Below are 19,330 nucleotides of genomic sequence, written 5' to 3' on the forward strand. Positions count from 1 at the left end.
ACTGCTGAATTCCATCTAAATTAAAAACTTTGATTTGTACCTTGGTTGAATTATCATATTATACAGTAGCTGTACATGTAGATTTGTAGTTTCCTCAAAGTCTTGGCGATAAATAATTTGAATATCAAAAGGTCAATGTAAAAGTTGGTATATATATCTAACGAGAAATTATTTTAAAAAAAAAGATCCATTGCCTTTCTGTGTTTCCCTTTACCTGTGGCATGACTGATTTTGATTTTCGCCGTGGCTTATACGAGAGCTTAACCATCTTTCTAAGGCCAAATTATCTAGCAGGTTAATTAAGGCAGAGCGCTACAATTACAAAATACCTGGCTTTGTGGGCACAGGATGTTGTGTTATGTTTGACTGACAGAGTGTGAAAGACGAGCTAGTAGTGTTAAAAAACAGCTGCCCGTTGAGGTGGAAGCAAATATAGTATATATGCATATATATATATATATATATATATATATATATATATATAGTATCTCTTTCGAGATCCGGCTTTAGGAATCACAAATGATTTCGAGTTGGTTAGCATCATGTTTGATCTCTAGAGTAAGGCAAAATATGTCACCAAAAACAGAACTAGTATTGTTCGATACAGGTGACAAACGCCTACAGTGGAATTACGACCTTCCTTACCGGTTTTGAACCTCTGGACATACAATCAGCGTCCATAGCCTAGTGGTTAGGGTGTCCGCGTACAGAGCGGAAGGCCCGTGGTTCGAATCCCGGTGGAGGCTGAAAGTTTTTTCACTGTTCTTGATTTTCCAACTCATTACGATTTTCATTTATATGTATATATATATATATATATATCTATCTACCTATATACATATATAAATATAATATGTTTATATATATATATATATAGGTATATATATATATAAATATATATATATAGGTAGATAAATGGATAGATAGATATATACTAGAAGTTGTTTATCTCAGTAAAGAGAATTTTTTGTGTATGGTGGTTTTCTCATGCTCTTCACGGTTGCAGGGGAGAGGGTTGGGGAGGGAGAACAAGCGTTTATTGTACTAATCAAAAATACTGAGAATAATATAAGAGAACATTATTCCTTATGCCAGCTAACACGCTCCACCCCCATTCAGGAATCAATTCCCTCCCTCCTTCCCCCCCCCCTTCAGAGAACCCCAGCAGGGAACTGTTTCCTTCAATGGTTTTTATTATTATCATTATTTTTATTGTTATTATTACCCTATTGACACCAACCTTTCGAATACAAATAAAGTTTATTAACATTCTGAGAGAACCCCACTTTACTAGATATTTTGGCTCCCAAAGAAATTATTCCCAGCTATAAAGGAGGGTCAGATTTTGGAGACAATTCAATATTACGTTACCTTCGGTGAATAATCAATCCAACCTGTGTTTGAAAAACTTTCCTGGCAGTGGAGAACAGCTAGACATGACAATTTTTTTTTGTAAATTTATATTTTTGAGCATTTCAACTACCTTTTCTATGCCATTTAAATATCCATTTCCAAATGCAATTCGCCTATAGAATATTTCAGGTTCCAAGAATGTCTGCAACCATTAGAATTCAAAATGACCACCAACATTTCAAGACCTAGGGTTTGTACAGGTAGCTCAAATTATTTGTCAACCCAAGTGGAGGTTCGTAACGCAGATGTACAACCTTTGCAGCCTCTGTTTGCCATGTCGTGTTACAGCAGTCTTCTTTTGCCTACAAAGTTCACAATACTCATATATATAATGCTACGATACATTTGCCGGGGATGGGCAGACGAAACATAAAGTGTTAAAGCTACATAGGGTCCATTTTTCTACTGCTCCTACATAGGTGTTTTGCTTCATTATACTTGAGATCTTGTGATAATGTTTTCTCATTTATTCCAGTCCAAAGACACTCCAAAGCTATTAAAACGAGACTATTTGTTCTCTTTTTTTCATTTAGAATGCTCCTTTAAGGCGTTGAAATTATTGACTGTCTCGTCAGTCAGATACCTTAATGTGGTCATTAATTAATCCATTGTTTTACCAATTTCTAATAACACGACCAAAACCATGTTCCGTTGCTTTACTTGATACAAAGCCACAGAGCAACCATGGATGTCATACAGTACCATATGTCCATGACAGATATATCGTGGATGGTGAAAATGTTATTCCAGGGCAGGAAAGTCTCCCAAGTTTTTCCTATTGCGCTTTATTTGTCGCAATAACAACCTAAATCTGCTATAAGTTTCCCTTTGAAAGGTTGCAGTAGACTGATTTCACTACAGTTCATGCAACAGCGTAAACATGTTTACATACACACAGACAGGCAGGATGTTTGCAGTGTTCACATTGTGTCTAGCAGAGTTTGAGATTTATTAGTTTTATTCCCATGAATTACAGAAGAAATTGTGTGTGCAAACACTACCAGCACATCTTTCTTGTTTTCTAATTTTTCTTGTGTTCTAATTTTCCTTCCCTTCCCTCCCCCCCCCCCCACTTTTTAATTGCTTTATATCAAAGGTACCATGATTATTAAAGTAATAAGCTAGAATTATCCCTTGGTGTATCTATTAATATCGCTGACATAGTCCAACCAACTGTGCCAAAATCAGGGGGCCTGGTGCGGAGGTAGTTGGCATGGCTAATCCCTTCATTGTTGCACTACTTTGTTTCTTTTTTTGCTAGTTTCTTGGCTTGTTTTCTGTTAGAATGAACGCATGAGCGTCATAACAAAGCAATTGACTAGTCCAGGTTTCCTTAGTTTTAAAGAGACAGCGAAAAAGGTTAATGTTTGAAAATTTACATATTGGTATGTTGTCGGTTAAATTGATCATAGTGCAGTTTACATACTACAGTATGTCATGTGTTTTGATGATAGAAACTTAATCAGTGGCACGCACAGGGGGGAGGAGGGCAAATTTGTAAATTCCTTTGACTAATTTAAAAGTATGAACCTTAATGGAAGGGCATGATGCAAATCCAATATTTTGAAAGGGGGTGGTGGGGAGGGTTCTCTCCTACCCCCCCCGCCATACATGCACTCTAAAAGAGAAAATCAAAACTTTAGACGTCAAATGGGTGCATTGTGGCTTCCAGGGTTCAAACGAAATGTGGAGCACCATTTGCGGTAAATTTTTAACCACAAGTAAAAGAGTTCAATAGCAGCAAATACCAGACAAAAATGCAACAATGAATAGTTTTCAGCAACCCTTTTCAACAGTATTTATTCAATTTTTCTATTATCTGACTGAAGGTATGGCTGCTTTGAATAGATTGCAGTTAGTAGCAAAATGAATGGGTTTTATGTGAACCACTGGAACAAGTATTGTACGGCAATACCGTCTAGAGAAAAAGAACTAAGTGATCAGATTTAAGGGCTGTCAACACTCATTTTCTTGTACTCACTTTTTCTGACTTGAAAAGAGAGTGACCCAAAATTGGGAATTGGTAGTGAGGGGGGGTCTGTTATGCAATAACGTTCGCTCATGCAAAGAGCACGACTATATATATATAACAAACGCCGCAGCCTTTTGTGGAAAAATACCGGCCTCTTGAAAATTTAGGCACAAAGAAGAAGAGCTCTTTTTATTAGTTATGAATCAACAACCAAATAGTACGATCCGGTGTTGCATCAATGAAATACTGAAGACTGGTGCAATCCATCGTTGATATATATATATATATATATATATATACAGCAAAAAAATCTGTCTTGCTGGTTCCTTGCTAAAGGCAACATTCAGTGGCATCGCCAAAGGGGGGCCTGGGGGGGTCATGTGCACTTCCAAAATAAAATCGTGGCCCCCCAGGTGCCCCCCACATGAGATTTGTAGTGTTAATAAAAAATTCTCAAACCAAAACTTTATCTGCCTCAATTAAAAACATAAATATCTGGCAGACTAAGCCCGAAAATTCTTGAACATAAAGTTACTCCAAGTTGCAATATATAGCACCAGATTGCATCTAAGGACCCTAAATTAATCAAACATTTCTCAAAGGAGGGGGGAGACCCTCCCCCAGGACGTCATTCACAAATAAACATTGCGCCCCTCTCATCAAGTGCTGTGCCCCCCAAGATTTAAATGTCTGGTGCAACATTGGAATCTATAACTCAAAACAGTGCGGTTTGAGTGACCATAGGAAAACTTTATACTTGCTATGTAGATATCTGTTGATGGGACTATATTTACTCCTTTTGGAAATTGATGAAGGTGAACGGTCAGTTTACTGTAGGTTGATAGGTCAAAGCCTGTTAGCATTCATAAACATTGCAAAAACGTGAGGTTTCAACTACCTTTAATGTGGTCATTAATTAATCCATTGTTTTATCAATTTCTAATAACACGACCAAAACCATGTTCCGTTGCTTTACTTGATACAAAGCCACAGAGCAACCATGGATGTCATACAGTACCATATGTCCATGACAGATTTAACGTGGATGGTGAAAATGTTATTCCAGGGCAGGAATTGCGCTTTATTTGTCGCAATAACAACCTAAATCTGCTTAAGTTTCCCTTTGAAATGTTGCAGTAGACTGATTTCACTACAGTTCATGCAACAGCGTAAACATGTTTATATACACACAGACAGGCAGGATGTTTTCAGTGTTCACATTGTGTCTAGCAGAGTTTGAGATTTATTAGTTTTATTCCCATGAATTACAGAAGAAATTGTTCTAATTTCAACTTTTGTGTGTGCAAACACTACCAGCACATCTTTCTTGTTTTCTAATTTTTCTTGTGTTCTAATTTTCCTTCCCTTCCCTCCCCCCCCCCCCACTTTTTAATTGCTTTATATCAAAGGTACCATGATTATTAAAGTAATAAGCTAGAATTATCCCTTGGTGTATCTATTAATATCGCTGACATAGTCCAACCAACTGTGCCAAAATCAGGGGGCCTGGTGCGGAGGTAGTTGGCATGGCTAATCCCATCATTGTAGCACTATTTTGTTTCTTTTTTTGCTAGTTTCTTGGCTTGTTTTCTGTTAGAATGAACGCATGAGCGTCATAACAAAGCAATTGACTAGCCCAGGTTTCCTTAGTTTTAAAGAGACAGCGAAAAAGGTTAATGTTTGAAAATTTACATATTGGTATGTTGTCGGTTAAATTGATCATAGTGCAATTTACATGCTACAGTATGTCATGTGTTTTGATGATAGAAACTTAATCAGTGGCACGCACAGGGGGGAGGAGGGCAAATTTGTAAATTCCTTTGACTAATTTAAAGGTATGAACCTTAATGGAAGGGCATGATGCAAATCCAATATTTTGAAAGGGGGTGGTGGGGAGGGTTCTCTCCTACCCCCCCCGCCATACATGCACTCAAAAAGAGAAAATCAAAACTTTAGACGTCAAATGGGTGCATTGTGGCTTCCAGGGTTCAAACGAAATGTGGAGCACCATTTGCGGTAAATATTTAACCACAAGTAAAAGAGTTCAATAGCAGCAAATACCAGACAAAAATGCAACAATGAATAGTTTTCAGCAACCCTTTTAAACAGTATTTATTCAATATTTCTAATCTCTGACTGAAGGTATGGCTGCTTTGAATAGATTGCGGTTTGTAGCAAAATGAATGAGTTTTATGTGAACCACTGGAACAAGTATTGTACGGCAATACCGTCTAGAGAAAAAGAACTAAGTGATCAGATTTAAGGGCTGTCAACACACATTTTCTTGTACTCACTTTTTCTGACTTAAAAAGAGAGTGACCCAAATCGGGAATTGGTAGTGAGGGGGGTTCCGTTATGCAATAACGTTCGCTCATGCAAAGAGCACGACTATATATATATAACAAACGCCGCAGCCTTTTGTGGAAAAATACCGGCCTCTTGAAAATTTAGGCACAAAGAAGAAGAGCTCTTTTCATTAGTTATGAATCAACAACCAAATTGTACGATCTGGTGTTGCATCAATGAAATAATGGCAAAAAAACCTGCCTTGCTGGTTCCAACATTCAGTGGCATCGCCAAGGGGTGGCCTGGGGGGGCACGTGCCCTCCCAAAATAAAATCATGCTCCCCCAGGTGTCCCCCAGATGAGGTCTGTAGTGTTAAATAAAATACTCAAACAAAAAAACTTTATCTGCCTCAATTAAAAACATAAATATCTGACAGACTAAGCCCGAAAATTCTTGAACATAAAGTTACTTCAAGATGCAAAATATAGCACCAGATTGCATCTAAGGACCCTAAATTAATCAAACATTTCTCAAAGGGGAGGGAGACCCCTTAGATCCCTCCCCCAGGACATCATTCACAAGAAAACAGTGCGCCCCTCTAGTTAAGCGCTGCGCCCCCCAAGACTTAAATGTCTGGCGACGCCACTGGCACTAATTGGAATCTATAACTCAACAAGAGTGCGGTTTGAGTGACCGTAGGGAAACTTCATACTTGCTATGTAGATATCTGTTGATGGGACTACATTTACTCCTTTTGAAAATTGATGAAGGTGAACGGTCAGTTTAGGTTGATAGGTCAAAGCCTGTCAGGATTCATAAACATTGCAAAAATGTGAAGTTTGTTGGAATGAACTTGTACATACTAGGCCAGCAGATTTCCAATCATTGAGTTGTAGAATCCCATTTGATATCTGGTCATGTCAAAGGTTATTTGAGGTCAACATGTCACAGTCTGTAACCTTGTAAACATGATAACTGCAAAGGTAAAGCTTATGTGAACTTTGTATATATGGTATGTAGAGTCACCTCAGTGAGTACAAGAACTCTTTTGAGTTTTTTGAGGGGTGGAGGTTTTTTTTGTTGTTGTCAAAGGTTTCTTGAGGTCAACAGAAGTCAAAATTCTAAAAACCTTGTAAAAAAAAGTCCTAAAGGTACTGAGGCTCATGAATGAGCTTGGAAAAATAACATGTCCATGTTCATGCAAAAAAAAATGCCGATCTCTTTCAGTGATTTTTAAAATTTACATAGCCATCATATGTTAACAAAACAGGTGATAAGAAAAAGTAACATCATATTTCTCAAGTTTTAATTTGAAAGCGAAGAGTGAAATGCCTCAAAACTGGAATCTTGTGCGCAGTGTTGAAATGTTCAGTCTGATGCCAAATGTGGGGAGGTAATTTACTAAGCACATTGGCTTGCTGGTTATTGCCTTGCAGAGTTGTGCAGGCATATCTTTTTAAATTATAGATCTCCTGTTCTGATTGAGTGACCCTAAGTAGATCTAGTACGTAGGTTGGGTTTTGATTTTACCATATGGCAGCTTTCTACCGTAAAGCTATTAACCACACATGGAATGCTGGCAGTCTGGTGCAGGGAGAGGCCATTCTTTCAGTGCTTAAAAACATTCCAAAATAATCATATATATATATATATATATATATATATATTTATATATATATATATTTATATATATATATATATATATATATATATATATATATATATATATATATGTGCATCAAGAAAGGACATTATGGAGAAAGCCTTGGAACATTTCTCAGATTTTGAAAATGAAAATGAAACTGGTATCAATGTTAGGTGTGATTAGACACATGTTGCGTATGAACAGAACCCATTCCCCCACTTCCAATCCCCTATTCCCACCCCCATCCCGCCACTCCCTCACTACAAAACCCCTCACCAATCCCCTACCCCCACCCCCATCCTGCGAATCCCTCCCCAATTAAAACATTGTACTTTGCCATGATTTAGGTTAGGGGTGAAAGAATCATTTATGTCACACCTGTGAGAACATTCTATATTGTATTGACAGTGGCAATTTAAGCTTGTCACCTAATTTAATTGGAACAACTAGAGGTATAATAAATATGAACCCTCACGAACCCCACCTCCAATTTACCCCATGGTGGATTGATTAGAAACACTAGATCTAAGTTAGAAGGCAAGGGGATGAAGATTAGTTGTAAGTTACCTATGTAGCAGAATGGTTTCTATATCATTAATCAAATTACTTTGTAATAACCACAGCCCACTTCCCACCCCACCAGATTCTTTCATAATACTTAGTGCTTTTCACATGTCTGCAGGGAGAGTCAATATTTAAACCTTTTTGTTTCCCATGAGACCAACCATTACCTATTTCTCAGTGAATACCACCTCTCCCCTCCCCTTTCACTCACCGTATTATTCTTATTATTATTAAAAATTCTTATTATTCTCTTCCCACCCCTCTTTCTACACTCCATCCCTCCCCCATCTCCTACCCATCTTACCCCACCTCTCTGTTTCCTCTCTTCCGTCTCTCTCTCAAAACTTCCACACCCCTCTCTCCCCCACACTGTAACTCCTATTTCAACCCTCACTCACCTCCTCTTACTCACATGCATGAGCTGGACAATTAATTCAACATTCATTCCATAGACCGTACAGTTCCCCATTTCCATTCAGTTTTTTGCTTCTATTTTGATAATATAACTACCATATGCCAGATTTTGTGCTTACACATTAGTCAGCCAAGAATGAAAACAGAGACCCCCAGTGAATTTGAACTCCTACGTCCCGTAATTATTGCAACGTCCCTGTCATAATTATTTCTCTTCCAACAATTCCCTTTGTTGCATTTATAAAATTCAATTGCACTATATATATATATATATATATATATATATATATATATATATATATCGGTGATCTAAATCTTCGCAAAATATAGAAACCATTCATTTCCTCTGTTACTTGATTGATTTGTAATTAAAGGCCTCCTAAATTCTTGTGTCTTTGCCTAAAGTTAAAGCAACACAATCACAGTTAAAGATCTTAATATAAATGTCTGATGATTCTGTAGTTGGCATCTTCAGATAAGATTGTCTATGACAACAGCTCTGATAAGTCTTATGGTTCACAGGGTTTTTTTCAGTTCAGATAAGCAGATTGATTGTTACAGTGGTTTTCTCTCATTTAGGCTGTATGTTTGTTAGATTACAAGGAGAGTGTAATAAGACATTGTGTATAATAGCTAAAGTGAACGATTAAGTCATGTTAAGAAACGTGTTACACACATACCTGGGTATTTCTAATAAGTTAATGTCATGTTTAACAGGTATCATGTTTTGAAGTAGTTGTAGGAATGTTTTTGCCATTCAGAATGTCTACTTTATACTCATGCAAAGAAACATGTTACAAACATTCCTGGGTATTTCTAATAAGTTAATGTCATGTTTATCAGGTATCATGTTCTGTAGTGTATGCATAATAGTTGTAGGAATGTTTTTGCCATTCAGAATGTCTACTTTATGCTCATGCAAAGACACATATTACACACATAAGTGGGTATTTCTAATAAGTTGCCGCTTAATACTTCCCTCGACGGTAAACGACCGTTTGTCTGAACCGTTTTCTGCTGAAACGGTCTGATCCAACACACTCTGTTTGCAGTGTGCATGATTTCAGATTGCATGGTAGGCCTAACTTTTTCGCTGTGTAAGAAAAGTTATAATTACAAGGTGCTGGTAGCCTAACGATAGGGCCTACACAAATTCAGGCTGTCTAGTCTAAGTCAGTTTTAAATGATTATTGAAGTGTAAATTTCACCACACAAAAAACAGTTTGTTTTATTCCCATTTCCTCTTGTTGTGTTCGTAAAACAAGGAGTGGGCAACCAAATTGTCCATGCGGACAGTTAAACAGTCAAGTTTACAAAACTTTCAGCTACTGAGTTGTGACCATGGAAAACAACTGTTAGTGTTGTAGGAAGTTCCTTTAACACTTTGTAGCAGTTCTCTCTCCCCAATGAATTTTTGTAGTGTTGTAGGAAGTTCCTTCTAACACTTTGTAGCTGTTCTCTGTGCCCCATGCATTTGTATGTAGTCATACGGTTTAAACTCATCCTACCAATTCCAGCAGCATCTTCGAAATCTAGCATATAGGATCACATCTGATAAACTTTATTAGCAATGCTATAAAGCCGGGGGGGGGGGAGGGGGGATGCTCTTGTAAAGGTCAAAAGTAATGATAATTTCTCTAATTTTGCTCAGTAGTTCAGTTTAGTTTAAATAATCCTTCAACTTTCATGACTTTCAGCATTTCTTTGATCAGATTCCGCCAGAATGAGATAAAGTCTTGAGTCAAAATTAATTGAAGCGAGGAAAAAAAATTCCCAAAACTTCTTCATGCATGCGTTTTATATAAATATGGTTATAATTCTAGTTAATGCATGGAGGGGTGGAAATAATTTGTCCCAAAAAGTGCCTCAGAATGCAAAATTGATGATTCCTTCCTTCACTGTGGAAATTTTTGCCATTTTCATTGAAGCTGTGTAGATTATTAAAACTGCATTTGAAAAGAAAGAAATGATTAAAGATTTGACTCCTTAAACACATCGACTTCAGTGTCGTCCATTAGTGCAGCAGCTTTACAAACTTATAAAACTTATAACATGGAGTTAAGGGGACAGGCGGAGTTACCGTACACCACCATAGATTAATACCTAGTACTTATCATTACCAAGGGGAATTCCACTCATTCACATCCATATGTTTTGTGGCATTTACTTCTACTTGGGCTGTGATTCTGGCCTATATAAGAGTACAAACATACAGTAGTTGAAATACTCGACGATATCTAATATGTGTGTATGTACGGAACATTGCACAATTTACTTGAGGGCATCCACTAGAAATGGCAGTTGAAAATATATATATATATATATACAGTATATATATATATATATATATATATATATATATATACTAGAAATTGCAGTTGAATATATATATATATATATATATATATATATAAACTGTATATATGTATACTGTATATATGTATATACGGTTAATGTGTGGGTTTGAGCATATAATCAAATGCAAGCAGCTGTTTGAATTTCCCATGTATATATCATACCTATTTTGAAAGACATGTTTGAAGGACAAAGATCAAAATGAAAAGCATGACAATTAACCTCAAAATAAACTCCAAACAATGTTCCGTGACTTGCTTCTCCCATTACTCTCAGGGGGGACAGACTTAGAAGGGAGTGCGCCCCCTCGCCCCCCTTTCAACTGCAAATGAAATTAAAAATAGTCAAATTAGCATAATCCTGGGATCGGACCTAATTTATATAGACCTAACTCATAGACGTAAATATGCCTCAGAATGTATCAAAGTTGAAAATCCTTCTCAGGCGTGGGGGGGGGGTGCAGGTCCCACCACATGGCAGACAACTTTAATCTACCGCCCCTCCTTTCATAAAAACCAGGATCTGCTTCTGTATTCTTTCTAATTGGTGGGTTTTTATATGTACCAGCATCTGCTGAATTCTCTGAATGTTTTGTATTCCATTTTTGAACCAATTTAATTGATTAATCATTTTAATGATTATAAACTGTGTTTCTCTTTCATAATTAGAAATATGAAACAAAATGAAAATGAAACTGAAAACAAAACATCACCAAACTTATTCAGTGTTGCAGAACAAAATGGGCAATATTGCTATACAGCTCTGTAAAGATATATATAGTAGTCTCTGCACAAAGAAACCACACTGCAGAATGATATATATTAGCCGAAAGCTTAAGAGCTTAAATCAATGCTGGGCTGCTTACAGTCATACATATTTGACAGATGGTCACTTAACTTTGATCGAAAAAGCAAGAAATTGTCCGAAAATGGAATACAATTTATAGAAAAAAATTCATCTTCTCATGAATATTTATACAGAGGGGTCAATGTTTTGATGTCGACCAAAATTGGTCCTCCCTGTACCTCTGGCACGTTCTTCCATGAGCCTCGTCCGGTGTAGAGTTAGGTACATCGCTGTGAATGCTTTGGCAGGCGTTGAGGGTTTTCTTTTTTTTAATAATAGTAATCAGCCGTTATTTTTATGACGATTAAAGCGACCGCAAATGTGGGAGAAACCCCACAATGGCTTATGGATTACAACTTCCACGTTGGGTGGCTTCCAATTCAACATTATATCTCAAATTTGGAATCTTTTTGATTTAGAGAATAGATTAAGATGGGAAAAATAGTACATTGCTCTTCGGGATGAAAAACCCACCTTACTATGACCCTGCCCGGGGAACGAACCCGGAACCTCCCGATTGCTAAGCCTCATTGCTTCAAATGCCAACGCCTTTATGCACTCGGCCACAGCACCGGTATTGAGCTTCATTGCTGCTTTAATTAAGTATCACTCGATGAATGTGTTTAATAAATCTTTGGCAGAACTTTCATTTTGGCTAAAATATCCGATACTTCCTGCATGGCACATTTGAAAATAATTGCAGGAAGTTGTGGGATATCGGCCATTATTTGCGGGGGGGGGGGGGGGGAGGGGGGATAATAATACAATAATTCAACCTCAGCAGCCTGAACTACATCTAAAAAAAAAAGAGAAAGAGGAAGTGTCTTCCTTCCTTGAAGTTGGTTTCAAACTATAATATATTGCGATTGAAACATGACTCGACATGAACATGTTCATATTGGCAATCCCTACTTCTCAGGGAAAAGCTTTCAGTATAACACCTGTTTTAAACATCATGGTAGATTTGTTGTTATTTTTTAAGGAAACTTTACTGGTATTTTGGGGTAGGTATTAGCTTAAATTGTCATCATTATTGCCACCAGATTGTATACTGCGTAAAGTTTGGGGGGTGGGGGTGGGGGGAGGGGTTCTTCTTCCCCAAATTATTCCCAGACAAAGAGACAGGCTTATTTAGACAGTTAAATGTCTACAATAAGAGAGGAACAAATGTTCCCGTGGTATGTGGTGATAAAATGCAATCTTGATGGTAGATATGCGTGACCAATATTTGACTTTCTAGCATATTTAGAGCCAATACCGATGAGCAGTTAAAACAATTGTCTGATAAATCTGTTCTGTTCACTAAAGTTAGCAGTCCTCCTCAGCCGGGGAAAAAGGTTGATAAAAAAACGATGAGCTTTGAACATACAAATCAACACTCAGTGTTGCCAATATGCAGTTTGTAAGATTAAAAAAGTTTGATGTTTACAGTGAAAAGTTTATCCGGTATCGCATAGCAAACTGCTATGCAAAATGGACAAACTGCTATGTAAAATGGGCAAACTGCTATGTAAAATGGGCAAACTGCTATGCAAAATGGGTAAACTGCTATGTAAAATGGACAAACTGTTATGTAAAATGGGCAAACTGCTATGTAAAATGGGCAAACTGCTATGTATAATGGGCAAACTGTTATGTAAAATGGGCAAACTGCTATGTAAAATGGGCAAACTGCTATGTAAAATGGGCAAACTGCTATGTAAAATGGGCAAACTGCTATGCAAAATGGGCAAACTGCTATGCAAAATGGGCAAACTGCTATGCAAAATGGGCAAACTACTTTGCTGTACAAGTGCAAAGACGTGTAGAAGTTTTTACACACCCTATTAACCATACAATCTTGGAGCCTTCAAAAATGTAACAAAGATTTGAACACTAAGTTATCCCCTGGTTTATGACAGTGCAGTTGTTAAGTAGCAATCATTTTTTTTTGTTTTTTTTTTTTTTGAGGGCTTCTTAGTCTGGCCACTGATAGGCACCACATTGCGGCTGGTCACCGTAAAATGAAATTGTGACTATATTTGCATATGGCAAAATGTGGAACACAGTACAACCATCTTTCCTCTCTTCTACTCCCCCTACCCTTCCCCCCCCCCCCCCCCCCCCGTTTCTCCGCAACCTCACTCACCCCTTCATCTCTCAATTATCTAAAAGTAGAAATGAACCTCACCTACTTTACCATATTAAAGTTTTATTGAAGGATATAATGAACGATAAAGTTCAACCGTTTTTCAATGCAGATTGCAAACACTGTACGTGAAGTGGGATTGATGTATGCAAATGTCTTTCTTTCTCAAAAAACATATCTTATAAGACACTCAAAGGTAGATAAAGATAAGTGTGTTTAAAGGTTCAATGAGACCTTTGGTTGGCATTTGAAATATAAAGTAGTGTGCAAACAGTCTTATGAAAATAGATGTGGGGTTAAACCCATTGTCATAGAATCAAGCCCAATCTTTTGCGTAATAAACAAATAAACTGATATGAAAGAAGTGGGCATCTTCCAGCACATTGTTTGTTTGAGTGTTATTTGTGTTATTTGATGTGCTGTTCATACTTTGTGGCGCCACACTACGTTATTTTAACTTCGCACAAACTTCATCTCCTCGAATGAACTTCACGATAGCTTCCCACTCGATCCTTTTGAACGAAGTTTCCGTCATTTAAAGGTAATGTAAGAATTATCTTAAATATGATCTTCTCAATTGTACAGCCTCTGCCCCCCCCCCAGTACATGTAGAAGTAGTGGTCATAGCTCCCCATCCTCTGTACTCCACCACCCCACCCTTCAATCCCAGATCAAATTGCAGTGATGCCTATATCTCTAAGACAACATTGGTACTACTGCTCAATAATTCTTTCAACTCTGTTCCGGTACACCTTTGCACCCCACCCACCCACTCCGCCACCCCCTCCCCCCTTTCCCGTTTAACTTCCTGGCTCCTCTCAATATGTATTTTTTTCTCTATCTGCTACACAGACCCTGATATTGCCGTGACAACCATATTCCCATAGACCAATTTTCACGAGAGCCAACATTTTCTGTGAAACTAAAAAGCAATGTGAGGAAAACATGTACCATGCAGGAGAGGTGTAAACAAAATGGAGAGGATGGACATTCATACTTGACTGAATGAAACAGTTTCTCATCTATTAATTAATTGATCTTATTTATTTATTTATAACGACGATAAATTTCCTGTCAAAGTCGAAACCTGAAAGGCCATACAGCTATGAAATAACAACGGCAGTTCCCATATTGAACTGGCATTGTTGCGTTGGAAAACGACGTGAATATTCATACGATAGAGAATTCAGAAGGCGGTCACAGTCTTTGGCTCTTGTAGCCGTTCCAGGGGGATGTTTGGTGTCCTCCTACCCTGGGCTTCCTGCTTCCAGGGGCATCTCCTGACCTACCTTCCTTCTATGGTTTACACATCAGTAATCTTGGTTATGAAGTCAAGCCAAGCGAATGAGAACCCTTTCCATGACAGGATTCCAGTTTGCTGAGTTTGACGTCAAGCTTGTTCTGGTTATTCACTTCGCTTCCCAACTTACCTGTTTCCATATTTCTATCGTACTCTACCATTCAGTTGTAGTCTACAGCTGACGTAGATCCGTCAGATGAAACATTCTTGTTTCTAGGTTGTAGTAAGTTGTAGAGTGTTATGGTAAGGTGGGGACAGGTGAAGTGTAGTGGCCTGTAAGTGTTCCAGATTGGCCAGTTTTAGAGTATTGCAGTAAATTCAGTGTTTGTTTTAAATTGGTGGTTATGATTGATGGATTATTAATTACAGAGATAGGGCTATCACTGGTTAAATCTTATATCTTAGAAGGAACTCTTATAAGGAAATACTTAACGGAATACTGGACAGTTTTTTTCAATGGAAAAGAGTGATGACATTTATGGCTAGAACAGGATGCAAAACGAGTGGACCTCTGATGTCATATTGCTATAATCAAAAATGTGCAAACCTTTTGTTTTCCCTTCAAGTTGTAACAAATAACAAAAGCGATTCAAATCACATGTTGGCACTCTGATGTCATATTTAGACTTACTCAAGTCTTCAGACTTGTGTTTGAAGAAATTTTAAAATAGTAATAGATGTTTAGATTCAAATTTTAAAGAATAAAATTTATGGTTTAATTGTCCACAGTACCAAACTATACCGTCACATTAGGGTATTTCATAGATTCTTCCGTTTCTTGCAAAGTCTGTATGTGGAATTGCCCCAAAAGTTCAAGAAGGCAGAATTTTTTTTTGTGTAGTGACACTTTAATGGAATATATATATATATATATATATATATAGCAGATGGCCCGTGGTTCGAATCCCGGTGGAGGCTGGAAGTTTTTTCACTGTTCTTGATTTTCCAACTCATTACGATTTTCATTTATATATATATATATATATATATATATATATAAAGTGGCACAAACCTCGCTAGATAGACTGAAACAGCCACAAGGAATTAAATAAGTTGCCATTCTTTAAGCATTATATATTTGTGGCAATTATGTGATTTCTAATTTGCATGGAATTTTATCATTTTGTGTCAATTTGGTATTCACTGGGTTTTGTATCGATATCAACTGAAGGCTGAATAAGTTGAAGTTTATGATAGAGCTATATTTCCTTGTTTCTTCACTTTACAAATTTGAACTTAACAAAGTCTGTCTGTCAAAGTTAAAAGTCAAGAGGTTTAGGGGAAGGTAGTAGGTGTGGGTGGCTGGGGTGGGTGGGGGGGGGTTGTTGAGAGGGAGGGGTACAGTACGCGAGTTAAGTTCCTCTGGTTGTGTCGAACAATGTCATGTCATACTAGTGAATCCGTGTGAATATAGGGTCACTTGTCAAGATATTGGTATGAAATTTATGTCCTCACTTTGTTAAACACCCTCCAAACTAGAAAGAGGGCTTTCCCTCTCCACTCCCCACCCTCCCCCCCACCCCCCAATTTGCATCTTTGAGCAATCTCATGAGTCTGAACAGGTTTGTAAATTGTTTATGTTGCACATTTTTTTTTTTCTTTCAGAATGGCAAATAATAAATGGGGAATCTTCTGCAAGGATGTTGCAGTCTTCCTGAAAATATTACTTAAAAAGCTGGATATTTATATAAAAAAATAATTCATATCTATTGATTTCAAATCATGAGGAAAGAATACCAGAATAGAGTCTTTAAAACTACTGGGTTTTGCATTTTTTTCTGTGTTCATTTCTCTCCTCACATCTCTTCACAACTCCAACATAAATATGAAAGAATAATATTTTTTTTAAAAGTGTTTTAATTTTGCTTTTGGTTTTATCAATTTTAGTTCTGGTATTTTGTTTTTTGACTCAGTTATATTTTTCTTAAAGGTCGTCAGCAGCATTGTTATCAAATGTGGATTTGTAGAGAGTTTCTAAAGTTTTTTCTTCAAAATTTCACTTAAAATGTTTTGTGGAGGGTTCTGATCCACTAAGATATCCCAAGACATCAAGGATTATTTAAATTGGACAAGAGGGGAAATGTAAAGAATGTGTGGTTTGAACATGGTCAACCATTACATGAATGTATGTATATGCTTGCTTTTCACCAGAAGCAGACATGCCGTGAGTCCGTAAGCAAATTCTAGCAACTTAGTTGCCGGTACTCGTTCTTGTGGGTTTGTACTCCTAATCGGGACAGAATTAAGTACTCGGTCGTCTCAGGCTTAGAGCCTTGTTATTGTACTCGTAGTTATCATTCCCCTCTCTCCCCCTCCTCTGGCAAAAAGGGCCCTCATTTATTCACCCTCTCCTACCCGGTCATTCTGTGTTGCCCTTTCCCCACTTCCTAAATTATCAATCTTGGACCGTGCATAGTCGTCAAAGTTGATAAATAACATTAAAGTTAATCATATCCTAAAAATGTGCTAGAAAGTCAATGTGCTAGAAAGTGAACCAGTAAATGGTCACTGAAAGTCAATGTGCTAGAAAGTCAACCAGTAAATGGTCACTCAAGAGCGTGGTGGCCAATTGGCTAAGGCGTCGGACTCGTGATCCAAGGATTGCTGGTTCGATTCCTGCCCAGTTCATTACCTTGTGTCCTTGGGCAAGATGCTTTATCTCACTAGCCTCTCTCCACCCAGGGGTGAAATGGTTACCTGTGAGGTAACTTGTAATTGGGCGCAGTATATAACTGCTGCCGGCTGGAGGGATTGTCTCTGGGACAGGTTATCATTGACCAGGGGTAATATAATGTCTGTAAAGGGCTTTGAGACCTATTGCTGGTATAAAGCGCTATATAAAAAGCAAATATTATTATTATTATTATTAAACTCACTCATTCAGACCGTCTGCTGAAAACAGGCTATTGTGTTTGTTTACTTTACTAGGGACAATTTCAACCACAAAAAGTTGCTAGAAGCGTCCTGATTGTTGGGCCGTGGCTAATCTTTGTAATATTACCTTCAGAATATATCGTACGACTCTAAAAAAAAAAGTCCCTCAATGGCCTTATTTAACCTTCCTGGATGCCTGGGAGTAATTGAAGCGATTTATGATCTTCACTGAACCAAATTTCTGTGACTATTTCTAGATCTTTTATTACTGGGCTGAATCAAATTTGAAGGTCAAATTGATGACCTGCTAATTAACTCTTATCAGTGTCTGGAAGAAAAAACTTGAAATAGTCTGAACGTCCAAGAAAATTCCATTTAAAACTTGAAATAATATTTTCACCTTAGAAAAAAAAATTGGAGACAAAAAACATGGTGATGATCTCTTCAGCCGACATTTGGGACAATAATTCGAATATATCGGTTTATGGTTCTTACACGCCACGGTACAATTGCGATCGTGTCGACTGTATGAATATTTCCGCACATTTTATTCCGAAGTTTTATTTAATAGAAACAGGATAATCATATTGTTAGTAACAAGTAGCTTTGAAGCCTGACATAAAAAAAATTATACCAGAAAAAAAATTCATTCCCAACATGGTGAACGTTAGATCCCTCTGTTTTTTTTTTTGGGGGGGGGGGTTGTATTTTTATATATTATTGCTTTCTGCGTTAAGTGGTGTGAACTTAAGTCATCGTCACATTTTATTCAAAAGTTTTATTGAATAGATACAGGATATTCATAATATCAGTAAAATTGCTTTCAAGTCTGACATAAACAGTTTTTCCCCGAAAAAATGTATATTTTCCTAACATGATGCACGTTTGACCCCCCCCCCCTTTCTATTTCGAGGGGGGGGGGGAGTTTGTATTTTGATATATTATTGGTTTAGGGGGTTGAGTGGTCGTGTGAACTTAAGTTATCGAATAACCGTCACTTCGGGGTCTGTGAGATTTTTCTCGATGTCTCCCTCATTCATTACCATACAAGGAAATATCGTTCCATTTTTCACAGCAAAAAAAAGGGAAAACGTATTATTGCGGATTCTGATCAAATAATAACAATCATGAGTTATTATAGGGACAAGCAAGTACACAAATAAGGGTTAGGGAGGGCTCTCAAGAAAACATACAAGGATGCATAATGTTTGCACAACACAGGAAACCGTTCTTCGTAAACAAATAAGAATATCCGATATAGTAATGTGATACACCTCTTGGAGATTTGATCTGTTTGCCCATATTACCAGCAAAAGCAACACAACTTGAACTAAAGATCCGGGTTTGATTACACCAGGCACGGCTGGTTATTCATTAAAGCAAGCTATTTGATCGGTAAAAATTGACAAAAATCAATATAATTTTTTTTTATTTACTCAAAAAATTTTCGTCATTAATTAAGCACAAATACCTTCTTTTTATTTCATCGGAGGAAGGGTTATGGGAGTGAGTCACTAATTCACGAATTTGAC

General features: G+C 37.3%; 1 protein-coding gene across 1 annotated transcript in view; it reads left to right on the plus strand.

Annotated features, from left to right (window-relative positions):
* The window catches only part of LOC139962495 (2-oxoisovalerate dehydrogenase subunit beta, mitochondrial-like), a 75,442-nt gene extending 58,759 nt beyond the window's left edge, over positions 1-16,683 (plus strand). The window contains exon 11 of the mRNA XM_071962507.1: positions 14,475-16,683. The gene's annotated coding sequence lies outside the window, so the exon portion shown is untranslated. The remainder of the gene's footprint in view (positions 1-14,474) is intronic.
* Positions 16,684-19,330: the final 2,647 nt, after the last annotated feature.

Source organism: Apostichopus japonicus, chromosome 21 (assembly GCF_037975245.1).
Source record: "Apostichopus japonicus isolate 1M-3 chromosome 21, ASM3797524v1, whole genome shotgun sequence".
NCBI classification, from domain to species: Eukaryota; Metazoa; Echinodermata; class Holothuroidea; order Aspidochirotida; family Stichopodidae; genus Apostichopus; species Apostichopus japonicus.